Source organism: Prionailurus bengalensis, chromosome D2, assembly GCF_016509475.1.
Source record: "Prionailurus bengalensis isolate Pbe53 chromosome D2, Fcat_Pben_1.1_paternal_pri, whole genome shotgun sequence".
Classification (NCBI taxonomy): domain Eukaryota; kingdom Metazoa; phylum Chordata; class Mammalia; order Carnivora; family Felidae; genus Prionailurus; species Prionailurus bengalensis.
This window is the reverse complement of record NC_057351.1, coordinates 1,382,179-1,404,719: the sequence shown is the minus strand read 5'-3', so window position 1 is coordinate 1,404,719 and position 22,541 is coordinate 1,382,179. Positions and strand designations below refer to the sequence as shown.

Below are 22,541 nucleotides of genomic sequence, written 5' to 3'. Positions count from 1 at the left end.
CACGTGTACGTTGTGGAAGGATTCCCGCCAAGTTGATGAACACATCCATCATCCTCCATATTGACCTTTTTATGGGGGGGAGGGCGCAAAGGGGAGAACACTTATGTTCTAGTCTATTAGCAGATTTCAATCACGCAATACCGTCATGTGAACTCCAGTTATCAGTGCACATTCGATCATGAGACCTTACTCGTCTTGTAACTGACAGTCTGAGCCCTTTTGCCAACATCTCCCTATGTCTCTCCTCCCCAGCCAGGCAACCTCTATCCTAGTCTCTGTTTCTACAAGTTTGACTTTTTTAGATTTCTCATGATACCTCATGTTCTTAAGATTGCTTTGGTATTCACGATCTTTTGTTGTGGTTTCATAAGAACGCTAGGATCATTTTTTCTCATTTCTGCGAAAAACGCTTTTGGGATTGTGATAAAGATTGAAAGCAATTTGTAGACTGGTTGGGCAGCACGGATATCTTACGATATTTATTCTTCCATTTATCCCAATCCATGAACATCTGTATCTGAAGCTAAAATGTACGGGTCAAGGAACCAAGGTGCGGTGGTTAGGAGTGACCTATCTCATTATCATTCTCAGGATCCAGCGCATAATCTATACTTCTCTCCCCTATTAAATCAGTCTATGTAAACAGGTTCTGTCTTGGAGGAAGGCTGGGTGGGGGACATTCTTCGTAGCAGACTTGAATTTCGACACATAGAAAGCTATGACAACCAATGGTTATTTGAGTTTCTCCTGCCAGTAGACCGGCAGGTGGCCAAGAGATAAAATACTCTACTACCGGAAGCCACTAACCCTTCGGTCGGGAGGTGGGATTGTGACAGGCAAGGACAAAGGTGGGTGTATCCGGAGCTCAGGAGATTCACTGGGGTCCCTGGGCCATCCAGCCTCTGCGAAGACCTTCAGTGGGCAACTGTAGGAATCACGGTCTGGGAGCACAGAACCCAGATGTCCGTACACACGAATATCTTGATCACTTTGCGGAGCGGGCAACCTAGATCGTCACGTGTGTTGATGCTGGCTGCGGTAAATCTGGAATCTGTGGTACAAAAGGGAAAACCTGAGTGCAATACGAGAACTCCGTGTTATTTCTTAACAGTGCATGTGATTTTACAATTATTATTTAAAAACAAAGAGTTTTTGTAGGTGTGCAGTACAATCCTGAGCGGCCGTGACCTTGCTAAAGCAAGGATGAGCCCTGAGGAGCGGAACGTGAGACCAAGGCGGACATGGGGTGCCGAGAGGGGGCCGCAGAAGCCGCCGGTGCCCTGCTCGCTCTGCTCTAGCGCTGCCTTGTCTTGTACGGAACTCTGGCAGCCGAACACGCTGTGCAAGCGGAGAAAGGACCAGGAGGGTCATCCTCTGAGCAACCCGAATGCAGGACGACCGGCAAATGCATATCCAGCCTGGCTTTCCTGCCACCTGGCACACCGTACACGTTTTACACGCTGGCCCAGAGATGCGAGCGGCGGTGCCCTGATCACCTGCAGCGGCAGTGCAGGAAGGGCCTCCCTCCTTTCCCTCTCCCGTGCTTTTCACACTCAAGGCCAAAGCTCCCGAGAACCGCCTCTCGAATTACGTGTGCTCAGACCCTTATGGCAGGTGGTTTGCTTGAGCCAAAGACAATTTATGCTATGACTGTATCTGAGGGGACTTACTTTTGCCTCCAGCACTTTAAGGAATACCTGGAATAGGAGACAAACATGTTTGACCACACGGCATGTTGGGAAACAAAATTAAGAGCACAGCACTATCGCTTTATTCCTGTTTCCAAGTAGGTGTGCAGGACTTGTAAGTATGCTCGCCCCCTTATTAAGTCCCCCAGTTTTGCTGACACTCTTGGCCGCTCTGAAGGCTGGAAGTGGCCGAAGCTGTCTGGTGTGCCCCCCAGCCTTCATGCTCATCCCCTAATTCTTCCATGATCAAGAACGTGATCTCTCTTGGCTCTTCTGAGGACCCACAGGGGCACGGGAATTACCTCCCCTGGGGCACATTCTGTCCTGGAAACATGATCCCAAGTCTCTCCATGTGTGACAAAGGGAATAGATCGGGATTTTGTTTTTTTTAATGTTTATTTATTTTTGGGAGACAGAGACAGCGTGTGAGCAGGGGAGGGGCAGAGAGAGGGGGAGACACAATCTGAAGTGGGCTCCAGGCTCTGAGCTGCCAGCACAGAGCCCGACACGGGGCTCAAACCCACCAAGTGTGAGATCATGACCTGAGCCGAAGTCGGATGCCCAAGCGACTGCACCACCTAGACGCCCCTCCAGTCGGGATTTTTTTTGTTAGGATCATCATATTTCCTCCTCTTGCATCCTTTCTGTCCAGGCCAGAAAGTTCTTTATTGTGCAAAATCATTGCTTCCTGACATTCTTATCCCATTCAGTTCTGCAACCTTAACTGTCCACATCCACCACTGTGAATTGATCTTGTTTCTAATAGTATTTCATTGAAACCACAGAACGTTAGAGTTGGAGAGACCTTTGGTTCCCCCAGCATATAGATGAGGACAGCGTGGTTCTGACGGCCCAGTTCACAGATGAAGACGGTCGCTCACATAACCTCAGGGAATCACTAAGGAGGACAGTAAGTTCACGACAGAGCTGAGACCTGAGCAAATCAGTTTGACTGTGTTCCAGGGACGAGACAGACAGAACGTGGAAACACGGACATGGCATGCATATGCAAACATGCAGTCGTTTTTTCACTCCTAACCAAGCCAGAGGACAGCTGTTAATTCATCAGCGTAGCACTTCTAACAGCATTGGTTGTAAGGCTCACATGATCGTGAAGATATTAAAATGGAAAAGCGGGCATGTTAGAATTCCGTGATGATTGACATTTACAGAATGTCACGTCCAAGTGGCACACGTATGTTACCGAATCCTCACGACTTTTGTCGGTCTGCTCTATTACAAAATTAATTCCTCCTCTATACCAGTAACCCAACACTGAACTACTTGGAAATTATTTCTTCACTCTTTTAAAATTAAGAGTCCAGGGGTGCCCGGGTGGCTCAGTCTGTTAAGCGGCCGACTTCGGCTCAGGTCATGATCTCGCGGCCCGTGAGTTCGAGCCCCGCATCGGGCTCTGGGCTGACAGCTCAGAGCCTGGAGCCTGTTTCAGATTCTGTGTCTCCCTCTCTCTGACCCTCCCCCGTTCATGCTCTGTCTCTCTCTGTCTCAAAAATAAATACACGTTAAAAAAATAAATAATCTTTAAAAAAAATTAAAATAAAATAAAATTAAGAGTCCAAAGAAGTCTTACCTGCCATGTCACTACAGAAAATAAATAAATACATAAATAAATAAATAAATAAATAAATAAATAAATAAATAAATAAATGCCACTGGTTCACACATTTTATTTTGCATTAACATTATCTGGAGTATTTATTAAACAAAGATTCACGTGGGGCGCCTGGGGGGCTCAGTCGGTGAAGCAAACGACTCTTTGATTTTGGCTCAGGTCATGATCTCATGGTTCATGAGTTCGAGCTCTGCGTCGGGCTCTGTGCTGGCAGTGCGAGGCCTGCATGGGAATTTTTCTCTCTCTCCCTCTCTCTCTGCCCGTCCCCTGCTCATCCTCACTCTCTCTCTCAATAAATAAAATCAACATTTAGAAAAATCCCACAGACTGACGGCCTTCACTCAGTAATGGCCTTCACTCAGAATATTCTAAGAAGTTCCCTGCGGATGCTGCTGGTCTTCAGAGGATGCTTTAATTGGCATTTGCTTAACTGTCCTTTTTTACATTTTGTGTACATTAGTCTTTTAAGAGTTAAAAAGTCATCTTGCATGAGCGAGTTATCTAATTTGCGTGTTCTACAGTTTACATAGAGTTCGAGGGCGTATCAGTCTGTGTGCTCTCTGGTCACAGACACTAATAGGTGCCGTGATACGGGCACCGGGGTTCACAGTGTGAGCGGTCGCCTGAGGAGAAAGGGGTGCAAACTGGTAAAAAGGGCCACCAAACTTAAGCCTCCAAAGTGCAGAGCAGGGCCCCAGAGGGAGTCGCCTTGAAGCTGTAACAGCAGAAAAACGAACAAGGAACAAGGTGCCGCTGTGCTTCTGCCACGTTTCTGCAACTGGCGGCTCTTCTGTTCATGCCCCATGACTTCCTGAGCAGGTGCAATGTGCCCACCGTCTTGCACGTGCAACAGGCCCCTTTATCCCTTATTTCCCACCCACCACCCGCAAAGGGGATCACATAGTAGAAAGCACACTCTTCTCTGTAGTCGCTGGCGTTAGGGTGTGAAAGGGAAAACTGTCACCAGAGCTACAGGACCCAGAGAACAAAGGACTCCCTCTTCACAAGTACAGTAGCACATTCTTTGGGCCTTCTAGCCTCCTCCTCCCCCCTACACATCCCTTCCAAGACCACTGCAAAGGACGCAGCGCTTCTGACATTAGATAATCTCATTATTTAAGAAACGGTGAGGGTAGAACACCACAGAGAATAGGTTGGAATAATTTGGTCAGGTCTCCAAAGCTAACATGTAATGCGGCCTTTTCTATTTATCATAACATCCTAGGCAGCTGCCAAATGATCTCATATTTATTAAGTTACTCGTAACTAGCGCATGAATAAGAGACTCAAAGACAGATCCGAAAGCGTAACAGCTTTGGAGTTAGGAATAGGATAGGAAGAAAGAAAAGGACGGAAGGAGGGAGGAGAGGAGGGGTGGAGGAGGGAAGGAAAGAAGGAACCAAACACGCAGACTGAGCCCTAGTTGGGCCACATGTTCTAGGCAAGCTCTTGAGAAATCACTCGAAGGTTCACAGCTCCATTCTCTGCTTTTTAAAAACACCTGGTTTTCGAGTTTGTTGTAAACCTTAAATAAGATCAATATGGATCCCATCTGGCGGCATTCTAACAAGATCAACTGTTTCGAGTTTGATGAGAGCTTGCAAATACTAATATAGCAAGATACTTGGTGTATATTAAAATTTTACAGCTGAAGCCTAATTATTTGTTTGATGCCTGACTGCTCCAGGATCTTCATCACTTGTCCTGTCCTCTAATAGCAGTGTCTCTGGGACACGTCATAGATCATTTTAAAATTCCTTCTCAAATTGCTGCATCTTATCAAGTATATTTAGTCTATGTAAATTTTTTATTAGCAATTATCTGGGCTAATTTCTATCTTATTTTATACATTCCTTTACTACGTATTTATTTTTCTTTTCAGGCTTCAATTGGATTGGATGTTTTTTCCCAGAGACAAAAAACTTTATTACTCACAGCACACTGAATAGCAAAAGCATCCCGCTCCTCGAGGCCCAGTCCCACGGGGCCAACGTGGAGGGCCCTAGTGTGAGCTACACATACAGGGGATTTGTCACATCGGAGGAGCACAGGCCATGGGAGGCCATGGGGGTCATCTTTTACAGAAGACAGCGAACAAACCCACTTTCTCCTAGAGAGGTCACTTCCTTCCTCAAGGTGGCTGGCTGCACATACAACCCTGAGAAATTGCCCAGGCAGGGTGGTCGGACTGTGCATTCTTGCCATGCCCAGCAGTGACGCTCAGGCAAGGGCTGTTTGCCTGCCCCAATAACTGACCCTACACATTCCTGGCGGAACTTGAATATTTCTTCACATGAGTATACAGCTCCTTCTGTCATCCTGATCAATCTGACCAACAGAGACTCGGGCTAAAGATATTTAATTTGTCCTGCACAGAGTATAATTATGGCTATTATCAACAGAACTTCCAGCAGCAAGATGAGGCCAACCCATGCACTGGCTTCAACCAGGCTGCCCAGTCACTTGTGAGTCCCAGGGGGACGAGTAAGTCTTATTCAGACATCCAGGATATAGTCCAAGGCAGCATTCAGGGATCAGAACAAGACTGTGGATATTTGGAGGGCAGGTCCTGACTGCTCACCCTGACTTCCTGCCAGCTGGGGGCAAGCTACTCTGGGCGCACGCGCACGGCTGTTTGCCCCGGGGCTTGGGCTTCAGCAAAAGCAAAAGTTGCTGAGCTTAGAGATGAAATTGACTGAAATGAATCGCAAGGCATCATCTAAGCCATCCCCTGAAGTTGTAAGGTTTCAAGTCTCCAAAGTTCCAAAATAGGTGCAGGAGGCAGGTTCCATCAGGGCAACGTGTTGCCCTGGTGGGCAGACTGATTCCTGGTGCCTCCTACTCTGCCTGCTTCCCAGGGTCCTCTCCCTCAAGTGTCTGTATCGGCTACGTCTCACTGGGGAGCCAGGACGAAGCCAGAAGGACACCCATGGGGGCTCAGAAGGATGGGGCCAAAAGCACACCCCACTGGGGCCGAAAGGACAGAGGCAGAAGGACACCCCACAGGGGTGGCAGGACGGCACCCGAAGGATACCCCACGGGGGCCGGAAGAACGGAGGCAGAAAGATACCCCACGGGGGCCGGAAGGTCAGAGGCGGAAGGAAACCCCTGGTGGGCGGCAGCCTGGAGGCGGAAGGACACCCCACCGGGGCCGGAAGGATACCAGCAGAAGGATACGCCCACACTTTCTCACACTTGGGTCTCTGGTATTTTGCCTGAATCCAACTTATGCAAATAATAGAACCGAGTATCTTGACCAAATACAATAGTTTTTAATTCACATCAGTGAACTTCACTTTCATGAAACTTTCACTTTCACTTTCATGAAACACCTTTGCAAAGTTCATTAACTTTCACCTAGTTTTGAACTGTTTTATCCACACTGTGATGGATTCAGCATTTATACTTCAGCATTTATACTTCAGTTCTCTTTTCTCTATCGTTGCTGACATTAATGAGCAGAAGTGACATAACCAATGGTGCCACATGCGTGAAAACATGAGCTAAAGAACTATCTGAAAACAACAGAAGATAGTGGCATTTCACGTTTTAATAGGATAAGGAAATAAATGGCAACACCTATTACACATTTATAAAGTGTAACAACCTTCAATTATGCATAAATTATAAGCAAACAGAACAGCATATTTGATCAAAAGAAATATTTGTGGCTACTATTCATGAACATTACATTTTAACATGAAAAGTAAACTATTTATAGAATTTTGTTTCCTTTTAGAAGCCTCTTCAAGTATATTCTGTGTTCTATTTTCCATGCTATGATTTCCGAAAATAAAGAAGAATCTCCTTTGTGTACACAAATTTTCTTCATGGCAGTGTTAAACACACAGGCCTCAAGTCCTAAAATAACCAATAATATTTTTTTTTCGGCAGTAAGCAGTATTAAAGCAAACTTATTTTCTCTGGGATTTGAAGGGCCAGTTTGTGAGTTTTCTGGATGGTTCTTGCATTTGAATACCATTGAGTTCCTTCCACCTTTATGAGCCTAGTTTATTTTTCTAGTGACCCTGAAGTTGTTTGTGGTGAGTAAGTTAAGGAATTCCCTGATCTTGCACCAATCAGTTAACAAGGCCCAGGACAAAAGCGCCCGAGAATAGATAAACAGGGCAAAAGTGCCTCAGCATAGTATAAAAGCAGAAAGCTGCTTCCACAGGACTAAAGCCTCCAGAGTAGGTAAACAGATAAAACAGGGCATACCACCACAGCACGGAGAAACTTCCAGGAGCTAATTACTGAAAGAAAGGAGCCTTGTTGACCCTGCAGTAGCACGCACCATCTGTCTTAGCCCCTAGACCAGTTAAGATGAACAGATACACGCCTGGTGCCTGCTGTAAACAGCCATGTGCCCCGCGCCAGGATTTTGTTTTGTACTGACCCAAACCCCTAACACCGCATATCTTCGTAACCCCTTCCCTCACACAAGAGTTAATGTTCACGGTTTCACTGTCTCTTTGTGCATGTCCATCATGCTTGTAAGCCTTCTGATCCTAATAAAGACGCTTCCTCCCGGCTCTTGTTTCCTCCTGGACATTAGCCTCCCTCACAGTTAATTCTGCACCCGATCTCTTGCTGGACAAGAGATTACTCCAGCCTCAAAGTCTGCAACAGTTGTTCACTGTTTTTTTTTCCTTCCATATTTTCTTAGATTACATTCCTTCCATATTTTCTTATATCACGGCTTTTTCTGTCATACTCTTATAACCTTATTTATCAAAGAATTTGACCCATATTCTCCTAGGCCAGAATCAAACGATAGTTGAGGTATATCATATAGTATTATTCTCCAAAGACGCTCCCTGCCAACAATGAGCCTTTCCTCCAGGAAAATGTCCAGAGATGGGTCTATTTTACCCTCAGGGAAAAGTTCACAGACAACCTGTAACACTCTGTGAAAGGCTGGGGCAGGTGCATATTGATTTAAGAATCAGATTCTGTTTCCTTAGGTCCCAGTAACTTATTCCAGTGCCCTCTTCACTATTTTCATAAGGGCTGCCTGTTGACCTAATTCAAAGTGCTCCAGGTAGCTGTGTCCTGAGTAGGTACACAGAAAACTCTTCTCACGCTCACTTATCCTGTATCAAATTTTAAATTACTATCTACACTATAAAACCATAGAGTTAGATAAAACAGAGCCTTTAAAAAACATTTACTTTAACATTCTCATTTTACAGATAAGATGACTGAGTCTCCAAAACACTAGTGTTGTTATTCACCAGGTTTGGAACACGAATCCATGTTTCTGGAAAGCAGAGTCACCACCCCTGCACTAAGACATGTGCCTTCAGGGTGAAATACAGTCTTCAATCACAGCAAGGGAACTGATACGTCCTAGTCATCAATTTCAGTGGTGTAACCATATGTACGCCACATGCAAAAGTGAGAGGGAACAGCTGGCTGGAAAAGAAGGAAGCTCTTACTGCATGAACAGTAAGTGCTGCTGCCGATGATTTCCAGGACAGAACACAATGTAAACAGAGTGCAACAGACAGAGGTATAAGCCAGATGGGGGACTGAGATGTTCCAGGCCCTACTTCCCTCCCTTAAACATTAAAATATACACACAGACACACACACACTCTACCAAGACTGAATCGTTAAGAGATAAATCTGAATAAATCTCTAATTAACAGGTTGATTGAATCAGTAATCAAAACCTCCCAACAAAGAAAAGCCCAGCCCAGTGTCTCCAATGAATTCTGCCAAACATTTAAAAAGGAATTAAGCCAATCCTTTTCAAATTCTTCCAAAACACTGAAGAGGAGGAAACACTTCTGCTAGAGATTGTTTGTGTCCTCCTAGAATTCATATGTTGAAATCTTAACATCCAAAGTGATGATATTAAAAGTTGGTTGGGGTCTTTGAAAGGCGATTAGGTCATGATGATGGAGACCTCAGGAATGGGATTCTCGCCCTTATACAAGAGAACCCACAGAGCTCCCTCATCCTTCTATCATGTAAGGACCTAATGAGGTCAGGGGTATGAACGAGAAAGAGGGTCCTTGCCAGACACTGAATCTTCCGGCACCTTGATCTTGGATTCTTCAGTCTCAACAACTGTGAAAAATAAATTTCTGTTGCTTATAAGCCACCAGTTTATAAGCAGCCTGAACTAAGACAACTTCCTAACTCATTCTATGCAGCTAGCATTACTCTGATATCAAAGTGAGACAAAGAAAAACAGTAACAACAAACCTACAGACAATTATTTCTCATGAACATCGATGCAAGAATCTTCAACAAAATACCATCAAACCAAAATTCAAATTATATATTAAGAGAACTATTCACAAAACCAAGTAGGATTTACTCCTGGAATGCAAAAATGGTTTAACATATGAAAATCAAACAATGACATAAACCACATTAACAGAATGGAATAAAAAAAATGATTATCTCAATTGATTTAAAAAAAAAAAAAGCTCGACAAAATAAAACACTCCTTCATGATAAAAGCACTCAACAAACTAGAAGAAAACCCTCTAACAAAATAAAGGCCATATATGAAAAATGCATGGTAACCACCAAATTCAAAAGTAAAAATCTGAAAGTTTTTCCTCTAAGATCAGGAACAAGGCAAGGATCCCCTCTTTCTGCTTTTATTCAACAAGTAATGGAAGTCCTAGCCAGAGCAACTAGACAAGAAAAAGAAATAAGAGGCATCCAAATAAAAGAGGAAGAAATAAAATTATTTTTGTTCACAGATGACATGATCTTACAGGCAGAAAACCCTAAATATTCCACACCAAAAAAAAAAAAAAAAAAAAAGAATAAACAAATTCAGTAATGTTACCAAAAAAATAATAAATCCTCACGTGTATGGTAAAATATTAGACAATGGTACCATGACCATTCAATGGGAAAAGGGCCCTTTTCAACAAATGGTGTCGGAAAACCGGATACTTGTGTGCAGAAGAATGCAGTTAGACTCTTACTTATACCATATACAAACTGACTCAAAGTGGATCAAAGGCTCAATCTAAGAACTAATTAAACTCTGAAACTTTTAGAAGAAAACACAGAGGGAAAGCTTCACTACATTTGATTTGCTACTGTTTTCTTGGATAGGACACCAAAATCAAGGCAACAACAAAAAATTAGGTAGGTTGGATTTTATCAAAATTAAAAACACTTAATATTAAAATATTTTTTTAAAAGGTGCATCAGGGCACCTGGGTGGCTCAGTCAGTGAAGCACCTGACTTTTGATTTCAGCGCAGATCATGATCTCATGGTTCATGAGATCGAGCCCCTCATCAGGCTCTGTGCTGTCAGCACAGATTCTCTCTCTCACTCCCTTTCTCTCTGCTCCTACCCTGCTCTCTCTCTTAAAATAAATATACATTAAAGAAAAAATATATTTGTGCATCAATGGCTATAATAGAGCAAAAAGGTGACTCATGGAATGGGAGAACATATCTGCATATCATATATCCAATAAGAGATTAACACAGAAAATACAGAGCTCCTACAATTCAGCAGCAAAAAATCAAATGACCTGATTAAAAAACAGTCACAGGACTGAACAGACATTTCACCTAAAAAATGACCAACTAGTTAGTATATGAAAAGATGCTCGACACTGGTCACTGGGAATTGATGGGGAAATGCATATCAAAACCATGAGATACTACTTCATACCCATTAGTGTGGCTATTATCAAAAACAACAAAAAAAGCTAGAAAGTAACAAGTTTTGGTGAAGATGTAGAATAACTGGAACCTCTGTGCATAGCTGGTGGAAACGTAAGATGGTGCACCCACTGTGGAAAACAGTATGGTAGTTTCTCCAAAAATTGAGCCTAGGATCACCTTATTATCCAGCAATTCCACTTCCGGAATTTCAGAAGAAGTGAACACAGGGACTCCTATGGATATTTGTACATACACATTCATAGCAACGCTGTTCAAAAGAGCCTAAACGTGAAGCAACCTAAGTGCCCATTGATGAATGAACAAACACACAAAATGTGATATATACATACAGGAGGAGAATGTTATTCAGACTCAATGAAGAAAAATTTGACATTGAAAATACCGTGCTGGGGGGCCTGGGTGGCGCAGTCGGTTAAGCGTCCGACTTCAGCCAGGTCACGATCTCGCGGTCCGTGAGTTCGAGCCCCGCGTCAGGCTCTGGGCTGATGGCTCGGAGCCTGGAGCCTGTTTCCGATTCTGTGTCTCCCTCTCTCTCTGCCCCTCCCCCGTTCATGCTCTGTCTCTCTCTGTCCCCAAAAAAATAAATAAACGTTGAAAATACCGTGCTAAAAGTAAGCCAGCCACAGAGGAACAAGTGTTGCAGGATTCTACTTATATTCCGTCTCATAATAACTCTAAATATATTAAGTCTCATAATAAGTCTCATAAATTCATAGAGACACAATGTAGATGGTGGTTGTTAGGGGCTGGCTTACTGTTACTGGGTAAGGAGTTTCGGTCTGGGAACATGAAAAAGTTCTGGAGGCAGACAGTGGTGACAGTTGTACAACAGTGTGACTGCACTAAATGCCACTTAATTGTACACTTGTAGTTAGAATGGCAAATTTTGTCATGTATGCTTTTCCACCATAAAAAAATTCCAACTACTGAGACGCCTAGGTGGGTCAGTCGGTTAAGCATCCAACTCTTGATCTCAGCTCAGGACATGAAGTCACAGTTCACGAGTTCAAGCCCTGTGTCAGGCTCTGCACTGACAACGTGGAGCCTTCTTGGGATTCTCTCTCTGCCCCTCCTTGACTGTCTCTCTCTCAAAATAAACATTTTTTTAAAAAATTGCAAGATCTATATATTTCAAAATGTTACATTGTAGTACGAATGAGCCTCTCTCCTTCATTTGGAGATTTCCTAAAAGGCTGCATCTGCCCCAATTCGTGTGCAATTTTAAATATATCTTGACCCGTGCCTGGCTTGAACTGAGTCCGAGCCCCTGAGAAATAAGGCTCACAAGTTATAAGAAGAATAAGGAAAGAAACAACTCTCGGGTACCTGTAATGCAAAGGGCAGTGTATTCTGTAGTAAGAATACACAAACAAGGAAGAGAGAGTGTCAGCGATAATTTCCCTAAAACATGGGGAGTGCCAGGTGGAACCGGGCTCGGGGTGCGGAAGGTCACAGGAGCAATCTTGGGGCTCTGCTCTGAGATGCGCCAAAGATTGCTGAGGTAAGAACAGCTTTTCAAAAGGTCTGTCAAAGCGTCACAAATATATTACATATTTTTAAGATAACAATCATAAAGTTGTGATAGTTTCACTGTCTATAAAACAACTTCTAACTGCTGATAAATGTGTACTCCACTGAAGTGTTATGAAAAGATCAGCGGAAACACCGGAGAGGAGAGAGTACCAATTAGGAACAGACACGATCAAAACATTTCGTATTTAAAGTTTTCTTGCATTTCCACCGCTATCAGGTTGCCATGGCAACTCAGTCATCTGGAGATCCTCGGAGATTAGATTAAAACACCATACTGTTCAAAGTCAACATTTTCACTTTTACTAATTATACTTTTAACAAAAAGATGACAATTATTTGAGATTCATTAATTTTTTTAAAAGATACTGTTGCTCATAGGGAAAGTCTTGGAGACCACTGAGGTCAGGAAGAGTCTGTGACAAACGGCCGCCCCTGAACCCTCACCACCACCACCCCCCAACAGCTCTCAGCAACGCCCCCCCCCATGCGGGCTGCAGGGGGAGTCGGTGTGGGCTGGCCAAGGCCTGGAGAGCGCAGAGGGGGCGGGGACTTCATCACAAAGGAAATATCAAACAGAACAGGACCAGGACCGCACGTGAGACACGTGACTTTCGGAAACCAGAGCAAGGAGGAAGAAGCTCTTACCTTTCAGAAGTCTTCCCCGGAGCCCCCGAGTCCAGGCCCAGCACGTGGGCCTGGGGACCGTCGGAGGGAACTCGCGGGGCAGAGGGTCACAAGTCCCCCGGGAGGCTATACCTGTGTCACCGTGGGGGAGACGCAGAGACGGAGCAAGCCCGGGACCCAAGGCGCCTGTCACTGGTGTGTCACTCGGACGCGTCGCCGGGGCCCCAGGTGACAGGTAAGCACATCACACACCTGGTTGCAGGGCAGGGCCTGGCCAGGAGGGGTGGGGTGCAGCCGTCCCTCCGCTTGGTTCCCCTGGGATGCAGGGACGTCGGAGGACACACGTGCTCCCGGCTGCTCCCGAAGGGGCAGGGCTGAAGCTCCCGGGGGGGCGCACCTGCCTCCCCAGGTGAGCCCAGCGTTCCCGTGCCGCCTTGTAGGCTTGTCTCCCAAGAGGAAGATGTGTGGAGTGACAAGGGACAAGTGGCCGTTTCCAGGCACACGATCCTGTCACCGCAGACACCTGCCTGGGCACCAGGAGTGGATGCCGATGGCGGGGCCAGCAGGATCACGTGCCTGCCACCTGACACAGCTCTGTCCTCGCTCGGCGCAGGAGCACGGTGGGGGCCTGAGCAGGGCCACCGGCAGGCCTGGACTCCCGTCTCAGCCAGGCTGCACCCGTCGGGCTTCACTCAGCGCAGACGAGCTTCTACTTCTGCTTACGACAAACTCCGGCAAGTCAGCTCTTCGGAGACGGAAATGTGCACTCCCCCGATCAGGAGGTGTGCCCGTCCTGCACAACTCCGCAGGTGCGTGTGTTACACACTGCGCTCGCACAAGCCCGCCGTCACACCTCCTCCAGCACAAGTTCCACTGCCTCAGGACCACCCCCTCGGCCTCAGGCTGCGTCTCCTGCCACCACCGCGTCCTGTCATCCCACCAGGCCCCAGCCGTCCCGGGAGACCAGGCCCTCCCTTCCCTCCCGGCTCCCCAGTCCTGCTCAAAACGGGTCTGTCCATGGCTTCCGGGTCTCCCGCCCAGCAAGCCGGTAGCGCCAAGTGTGCCAAGATCGTCATGGGAATCATGCAGCGTTTCTCACGAAACAGCCCCTAAATCCACTGCGTCATAATCACGGGAGGGGGTTGGCAAATTTGCAAAATCTGAACAGGGGATTGGGAACCAGAATCTTCAGAGACAGCTGAAATCAACATTAAAAAAAACACATCTGGGCCACTTGGGTGGCTCAGTCGCTTGGGTGTCTGACTTCGGCTCAGGTGGTATCTCACAGCTCATGAGTTCGAGCCCCTCCACGGGCTCTGTGCCAACAGCTCGGAGTCTGGAGCCTGCCTCGGATTCTGTGTGTCCCTCTCTCTCCGCCCCTTGCCCGTTCCTGTTCTGTCTCTGTCTCTCAAAAATGAATAAACGTTAAAACAAAACAAAACAAAACAAACAACAACAAAAACCTCAACATGAGTCTACTGCACATCACACTTTAAGGTTAGCTATCTGTCTCCCCAGATAACACATCTGGGTCACTGCAGGGAGTCACTGTATGTGCCAGTGACCCGTGGAAAGAAACCGAGCTCGATGGCCCCGAATATCCCGGCTGCTGCTACAGTCGGTTTGTTTCTGTAGGTGAAACCATAGATCCTCAGTTATTTATACTATAATCCGTAACAACGCGATGTAACTAGTTAATGCCTAAAACCATTAAATGTCTATTACCTATGAACTGACTAATAATCCTGATTTAAAACTGTACACGACAGGGGCAGCTGGGTGGCTCGGTCGTTAAGCGTCCGACTTTGGCTCAGGTCATGATCTCGCGGTTTGTGGGTTCGAGCCCCGCGTGGGGCTCTGTGCTGACAGCTAGCTCAGAGCCTGGAGCCTGTCTTCAGCTTCTGTGTCTCCCTTTCTCTCTGTCCCTCCCGTGCTTTCTCTCAAAAATAAATAAAACATAAAAAAAATTAAAATTTATGCTGACAAAACTCTGCTATTTTCACTAAGATAATCTAAAAGATGACAAAATCAGTATGAAAATAAATGGATAATAGTTTAAACATCTATTCGCTTTTGTCTCTTACCTTCCAACTCCTTTTTAAAAAATCTTTTTAAATGTTTATTTTTGAGAGAGAGACAGAAACAGAGAGGGGGAGGGGCAGAGAGCGAATCTCCATGCAGAGCGTGGGGCCTGTGACCTGTGACCATCAGTTTCCATCACAAAGGTCAAAAGGGCAAATAGAAGAGTGACTGCTATACCAGAAGGACAAGAGGAGAAGGGGACAGTCTACTTAAATAATAGCTGGGAACTTCCCAAACTGGGAAGAAATTGGCACAGGTTCACAAAGCTACTAGAACACCCTATTATCTCAATGTGAAAAGACCTCCGAGACACATTACAATGAAATTGTCGAAAATCAATGATAAAGAATCTTTCTTTAATAATTTTTTAATGTTTATTTATATTTGAGAGAGAGAGAGAGAGAGAGAGAGAGCGAGCGAGCACAAGGCAGGGAGGGACAGAGAAAGAGGGAGACACAGAATCCAAAACAGGCTCCAGGCTCCGAACTGTCAGCACAGAGCCTGACGCAGGGGCTCAAAACCACAAACCCTGCGATCATGACCTGAGCCGAAGTTAGATGCTTAACAAACTGAGCTATCCAGGCACCCCTCAATGATAAAGAACCTTAAAGGCAGCCAGGGAACGTAACCCTTAAAAAGAACCCTGTTAGGCTCTCAGCAGAAGCCCTGCGGGCCAGAAGAGAGTGGAATGGCACATTCAAAGTGCTGACAGAAAAATGGCCAGCCAAATATACTTTACGTGGCAAAACCACCCTTCAGATATGAAGGAGAAATAAAGGCATCCCCAGATAAATAAAAGCTGAGGAAGGTTGCCAACCACGAGAGTTGACTCGCAAGAAATGCTAACAGGAGTTCTTCGAGCTGAAATGCAAAGGTGCTAATCGGTGACAGGAAAGCAGGACAGTGCACTGCACTTGGGTAGGTGAGAAGTAAACAGCCAGAAATAGAAAACTAACTCTGTATTGGAAAAGCACCGTGGCCACTTAACTACAGTAAAAACACTCTATAATGTAATAAATTCACAGCATAAAATAGGTAAACTGTGACATTAAAAACATAAAAGAGGAGGAGTAATAGGGTGGAGCCTTTCCAGGGGAATGATGATAAGCTGCTTTCAGCATCAAAGAACTTTTATCTGAGATGTTTTACATAAACCACAAAGCAACAATCTAGATTCACAAACCATTAGAAAAAGAGGGCACTGAACACATTACCATGGAAAACAACCAGAAGGAAAACAGTAAGATGGCGTTTCCAAGTCCTTACACATCAATAATCGCTCCAATGTAAGTAGACCGAATTATCCAGTCAAAAGACAGAGTGACTCAACGGATAAAAATAATAAGACCCAACTCTAAGCCGCCAAAAGAGACTCGTTTCAGCTCTCCACACAAATAGGCTCAAAGTGAAGAGATGGAAGAAGATACTCCGTGCAAGTGGAAATCAAAAATATGGCGAAGGCAGCCATACTTACATCAGACAAGACAGACTTCAAGCCAAAAACAGTGACAAGAGACAAAGAAGGCTGCTATATGATGATAAGAGGGTCAATACATCAAGAAGATAAAATGATCATAAACATATAGGTACCCACCATTGGGACACCTAAGTACGGTAAGCAAATACTAACAGATATGAAGGGAGAAATAGACAATAATACAAAAATAGTAGTGAACATCAATACTCTGCTGTCAGTTATGGATAGATGATCCAGACAGAAAATCAACAAAATAAACACTGGAAATGAACCACACTTTATAGCAAATGACTTAACCGACACAGATACAACATTCCATCCAATAGCATCAGAATATACATTCTTCACAAATGCACGTGGACCACAGATTGTGACAGGACACAAAACAAATCTTAGCAAATTTAAGGAGACTGAAACCATACCAAGGGTTTTTTTTTTTTTTCCTCACAATGGTATGAAGTAGGAATGAACAAGAGAAAAGGTAGAAACTCTACAAATATGTGGAAACTGAACGACACATTTCTGAAGAACCAGTAGGTCAAAGGAAACATCAAAAGGGAAATAAAAAATTATCTTGAAACAAAGGAAAATGGAAATATATCAAATCTTATGGGATGCTACAAAAGCAGCTCTGAGAGGAAAGTTTAGTGTTATGTGCATCTATTAATTAGATCTCAAATAAAAACCTAATTTTACACCTCAAGGAACTAGAAAAAGAACAAATTACGTCCAAAGTTAGCAGAAAGGAGATAATAATGATCACAGTAGAAATCAGTGAAATAGAGACCAGAAAAACAATGGAAAGGATCAATGAAATTAAAAGCTGGTTTTTCAAAAAGGTAAATAAAATTGACAAACCTTTTGCTAGACTAATTAAAAAAGGGAGAAGACTCCAATAAAATTAGAAATCAACTGACACTACAGAAATACACAGGATCTTAAGAGACTACTATAAACAATTATATGCCAACAAATATAACCTACAAGAAATGGATGAATTTCTAGTAACACAGCGTACGCAAAGACTGAATAAGGAAGAAACAGAAAATCTGAACAGACCAATAAGTAGTAGTAAAGTAATTGAATCAGTAATCAAAAACCTAACACAGAAAACTCCAGAACCAGGTGATTTCACTGGTGAATTCTACCAAACAATTAAAGAAGAATTAACACCAAGTCTTCTCACACTGTTCCAAAAAAACTAAACAGCAGGGAACACCTCCAAATTGATTCTATGAAGCCAAAATTACCATGTAACCAAAGTCAGAAGAGAACACTACAAGAAAGGAAAATTAAAGACTAACATCCATGATGAATATAGATGCAAACATTGTCAACAAAATATTGACAAACTAAATTCAAGAACACATTAAATAACATAAAAATGATTATATACCATGACCAAGTGGGATTTATCTCTGGATGCAAGGATGGTTCAAACACATACAAATCAATAAATGTAATACAGCACATTAACAGAATGAAAGATTTAAATAATCACATAATAACCACAATAGATGATGAAAGGGCATTTGACAAATGCACCATCCTTTCATGATAAAACTCTTAACAGATTGGGTACCAAAGAAACATGACATATAAAAGGCCATGTATAACAAACCCATTCCTAACATTACACTCAATAGAGAAAAATCGAAAGTTTTTCCTCTGAGATCAAGAAAAAGACAAGGATGCCCACTCTCACCCCTCTTACTCAATCAATACAGTAATGAAGTCCTAGCTAGAGCATTTAGTCAAGACAAATAAAAGGCATCCAAATTGGGAAAGAAAAAGTAAAACTGTCATTATTTGTGAATGATTTCATTTTGTATATACAAAATCCCAAAGACTCTACCAAAAAACTGTTGGAACTTCAGTAAAGTTGCAGGATATAAAATCAACATACAACAATCAGTTGCAACTCTATATACTAATGATGTAACATCCAAAAAAGAAAACTATCCTAGTCACAATAGCTTCAAAAACAATAAAATACCTAGGAATAAATTTCATCAAGGAAGTGAAAATCTGTACATTCAAAAATACAAGACCTTGCTGGAAGAAGTTGAAGAATACACAAACAAATGGAAAGACATATTGTACGTGGACTGAAAGAATAGTTGAAATGCTCATACTACCCAAAGCCATCTATAGATTCAACACAATCCCCATCAGAATTCCAATGGCTTCAAGTAAACTAAAAAGAAAAAAGACAAAAATCCTAAAATTTGTATGGAACCACAAAAGGCCCTGAATAGCTAACGCGATACTGGAGAAAGAACAAAGCTGGAGGCACCTCACACATCCTGACTATACTACAAACCACAGTAATAATACAATATGCCACTGGCATAAAAAATAGACACGTAGACCTAGAGAACAGAATACAGAGCTCAGAATTAAACTTCCACAAGAAGAGGTAACAAGTGTGGTGAGGATGTGGAGAAAAGGGAACCTTTCCGCTGATGGTGGGAATGTACATTGGTTCAGCTCCATTTCTGCGTGTACACCCAAAGGAAATGAAAACGGGGTGTCAAAGAGAGATCTGCACTCCCCTGTTCACTGCAGCATTCGTCACAATAACCAAGATGTGGACATAACCTAAATGTTCATTGTTGGACAAGTGGATAAAGAAGCAGATACGTTACACGTTATATAAAATAGTCTCCATATATATCGTACATATCCAGGTACCTACACTTATCATTATCTATTATCCAGCCATGTTAAAGAACATCTGCCATCTGAGACGTGGATGGACCTTGAGCAGTTAAGCTAAGTGAGGTATGTCAGGCAAAGGCAGGTAATGTATGGTTTCACTCATGTGGAATCTAAAAATGCCGAACTCGTGAAAACAGATCAGAATAATGACTACAAAGGACAGGGGCAGGGAAAACAGGATGGACACTATTTGAAGGGACAGACTTGTAACGGGTAGTAAATAAGCCCTAGAAATCTAATGCACAGAACAAAGGAACCCAGACAATACTGTTATATAATCACCAAGCTTGCTAAGAGCCTAGAACTTAAGTATTCTAACCACTGAAAGGAATGATTATTAATGTGACAGAGGTACTAATTATGGTAGCTTCACACAACAATGGCAATCATACTACAGTATATAAACACATCAAATTAACATGTTGTACACCTTAAATGTATACAACGTTATGTCAAATATATTTTTATTAAAAAACGGAAGAGTAACTGACACATAGCTACTCTGAAATGTTCATTAAGTGCGTGATCAATAAATACTAAGAGAACACAACTACCAGGGAGTTAGTTCAATTCTGAATCTGCATGTAATTAACAACTTAGTCTCAAAACATAAAGGAATGAATGAATATGACTGCGTATGTGTGTGTGTGCGTGCGCACACACTCACGCACACACAATTTCAGAAAAAGAACAAACAAGGCAAGAAATTTGCCAGAAATTGTAAACCATGTAAAGAAAATCTCACCACCACTGGCCAGACCATCCCCTGTTCGAGCTGGACAATGGCAAGGCTAAATTGCAGGCACTGTGACTCACACCAGTAACACTGTTGTATGATGTCGAAAACAAGCAAACCCAATTCCATTATTTAGCTATAAAACAAATTGTTTTCCTTGAGGCACATGGAACTCCATAGTTTCAGTGTTTCGCCTACATAAAAGATATACCACATGCAATAAAGACTATTAGAATTACCTGAATATCTACTAGCCCTTTCTTTCTGTTGTTATAAACGTAACATTGTTTTTCACTGCCTACTTCTTTAGACCACTGCCACCACCACCCTAACAGAGTTAATTAGTTCATTGGATCCTGAAAACTAAAAATCCCTGAGATGGGAGATAGATGGAAGGCGGAAAATGGAAAATCTCTTATGGTAGCAACCACACTTCTGTTTTAATCAAACAATATTTGTCTTATTCTTTCTCAAAAGAGTAAGAACAGCCTGTCGCCGGCACCAACAATGACAAGACTCCTAACATAAAGCTCCTCTCATCTTTACATTCTGGAAGTCTCCGAATATTGTTCAGTGTAATCATTAACACCAAAGTTATTATGGTAGTCACAGGGTAGTGTTTAAAAACCACAGTCATTTTGCTAATTGATGGGAAATACTTCACCATTCTTTATCACAAACATTTTAAATTATGGCTGAGGATTTTTCCCGTTTTCAACTGTAAGTCCCTAAAACCTTGATAAGTAGCCTACACCCGAGGCACAGTGAGTGATGTTGCGCTGTGATACTTTGAAAATTCTCACAGAGTCATGAGCCTCCAGTAACACGCCAAACAACAGTGAGCTGTGGGAGAGGCCATCCATCAGTCTAGTTGTTCTGCACTTGTCCTGACGGTAACTGTCACCAGCAGAGAGCACTACGTCATTGAGCTGCTCTAGTGACGGTCTTCCTGGGTAGAACATGAGAGCTCGTAATCGTGATCACTACTGCACTTAGTATGAAGCACCAGCATTCTAGAACAGAGGTCCATTCTGGAGCCTGAATGGATTTCAGCCCTCTGCTTGCTGCCACTGTGGCACGTACAGGAGCAGGCAGTGGATGCTCAGGGAGACTGTTCACCTCCGCACAGTGAAGGCAGTGGTACCGCTTGCTACAAGGGCATGTGCCAGGATTCACAAAGCCCTCCCCGGGGGCGGGTCTTCCCTGAGACTTTCTATTTCAATGGGTTAAAAGGGGCTTGGAGATTTTTTGCCAAAGGAGGAAAACACCTTGTTCAGCAGATTTCCTTGGCTCCTGGGTAAAGGCTTGGCCTCCCCCCAGCCATGGGGGTAACGGCCTCCCTGACAGTGTGATCCAGGCTCTGGCCGGCCTCTTGTGCTCCTGAGGTCACTGGTGTCACTTTCTGTGCTTTACTGAGGATGTGGCCATCCCGGTGCTGCTGAACACACCAACCCTCACTCCCTGAGAACAGTCAGTACTGCTTGTTAGTTTTTCTTTCCTGTCTCTGAATGTAAACTCAGATTGTCTTTATCATCTTCCTATTTTTTTTAATTCTCAAAACTTATGTTGAGCACACAACTGACATTCAATAAATGATGAAATCTGCCTCTGGATAATTGCATTTGTTTGAAATTGAGTTCAACAGGCAGCTCTTTGAGAAATCTTCCCTGAATATAATGCAATGAGCATTTCTTAAGTCCTTTTAAATTACGAGGGCACTGGTGTGAGTTCATTTGTGGACGAAAGTTACGCATATTCCTGAACAGAGGAATCAGAGCCAGTGTGAATGACAGGACCTGTGTCTGAGAAAAGGAGGCTGAAACCACTTCCCCCATCTGATCCGCGTGTTCTCCACCTGTTTTAGGTGTGGATGTGTACGTGTCCACGTGTTTATGTGACAAGTATTACGTACTCTGAACACACCCCTCCTTCGCGTGTTGAAAAAGGCACACCGGAACAAGGATCAGCATCTGGGTCACCATCAAGAGCAGTCTAAACACGAAATCTGCGTGTCTTTCCCACACAGTCCTGACTTCATGGTGACCAAGTGAAACAACCAGAGATAACGTTAAACTTCACTAAATGGATTACTTTAATCCCTCTTTTAACTCTAGAACATCTGGCCCAGGTAATCCAGACCTTACAAACATGGAGATGGTGGACTGGCCTCTGTGCCCAGAGTGTTTTCCCTCAAAGACATGCAAAACATGACTTCTTGTCCACTGCTAAGTTATATGGAAAACTTGAGAATTTAATATACCTCCTTTTTAAGCTAGTATTTTAATTAATGAAACATGCTCACTGTTTATGATTGGTTTATAAGATCAGACCTGAAGTTTTTGCAATGTAATTTCATAACACTGAGAATCATGAGG

At 43.5% G+C, this 22,541-nt stretch overlaps 1 protein-coding gene across 1 annotated transcript in view; it reads right to left on the bottom strand.

Moving 5' to 3' along the window:
- Nucleotides 1–452: 452 nt before the first annotated feature.
- The window catches only part of ZWINT (ZW10 interacting kinetochore protein), a 31,350-nt gene continuing 9,261 nt past the window's right edge, over nucleotides 453–22,541 (bottom strand). The window contains exon 9 of the mRNA XM_043596129.1: nucleotides 453–1,051. The gene's annotated coding sequence lies outside the window, so the exon portion shown is untranslated. The remainder of the gene's footprint in view (nucleotides 1,052–22,541) is intronic.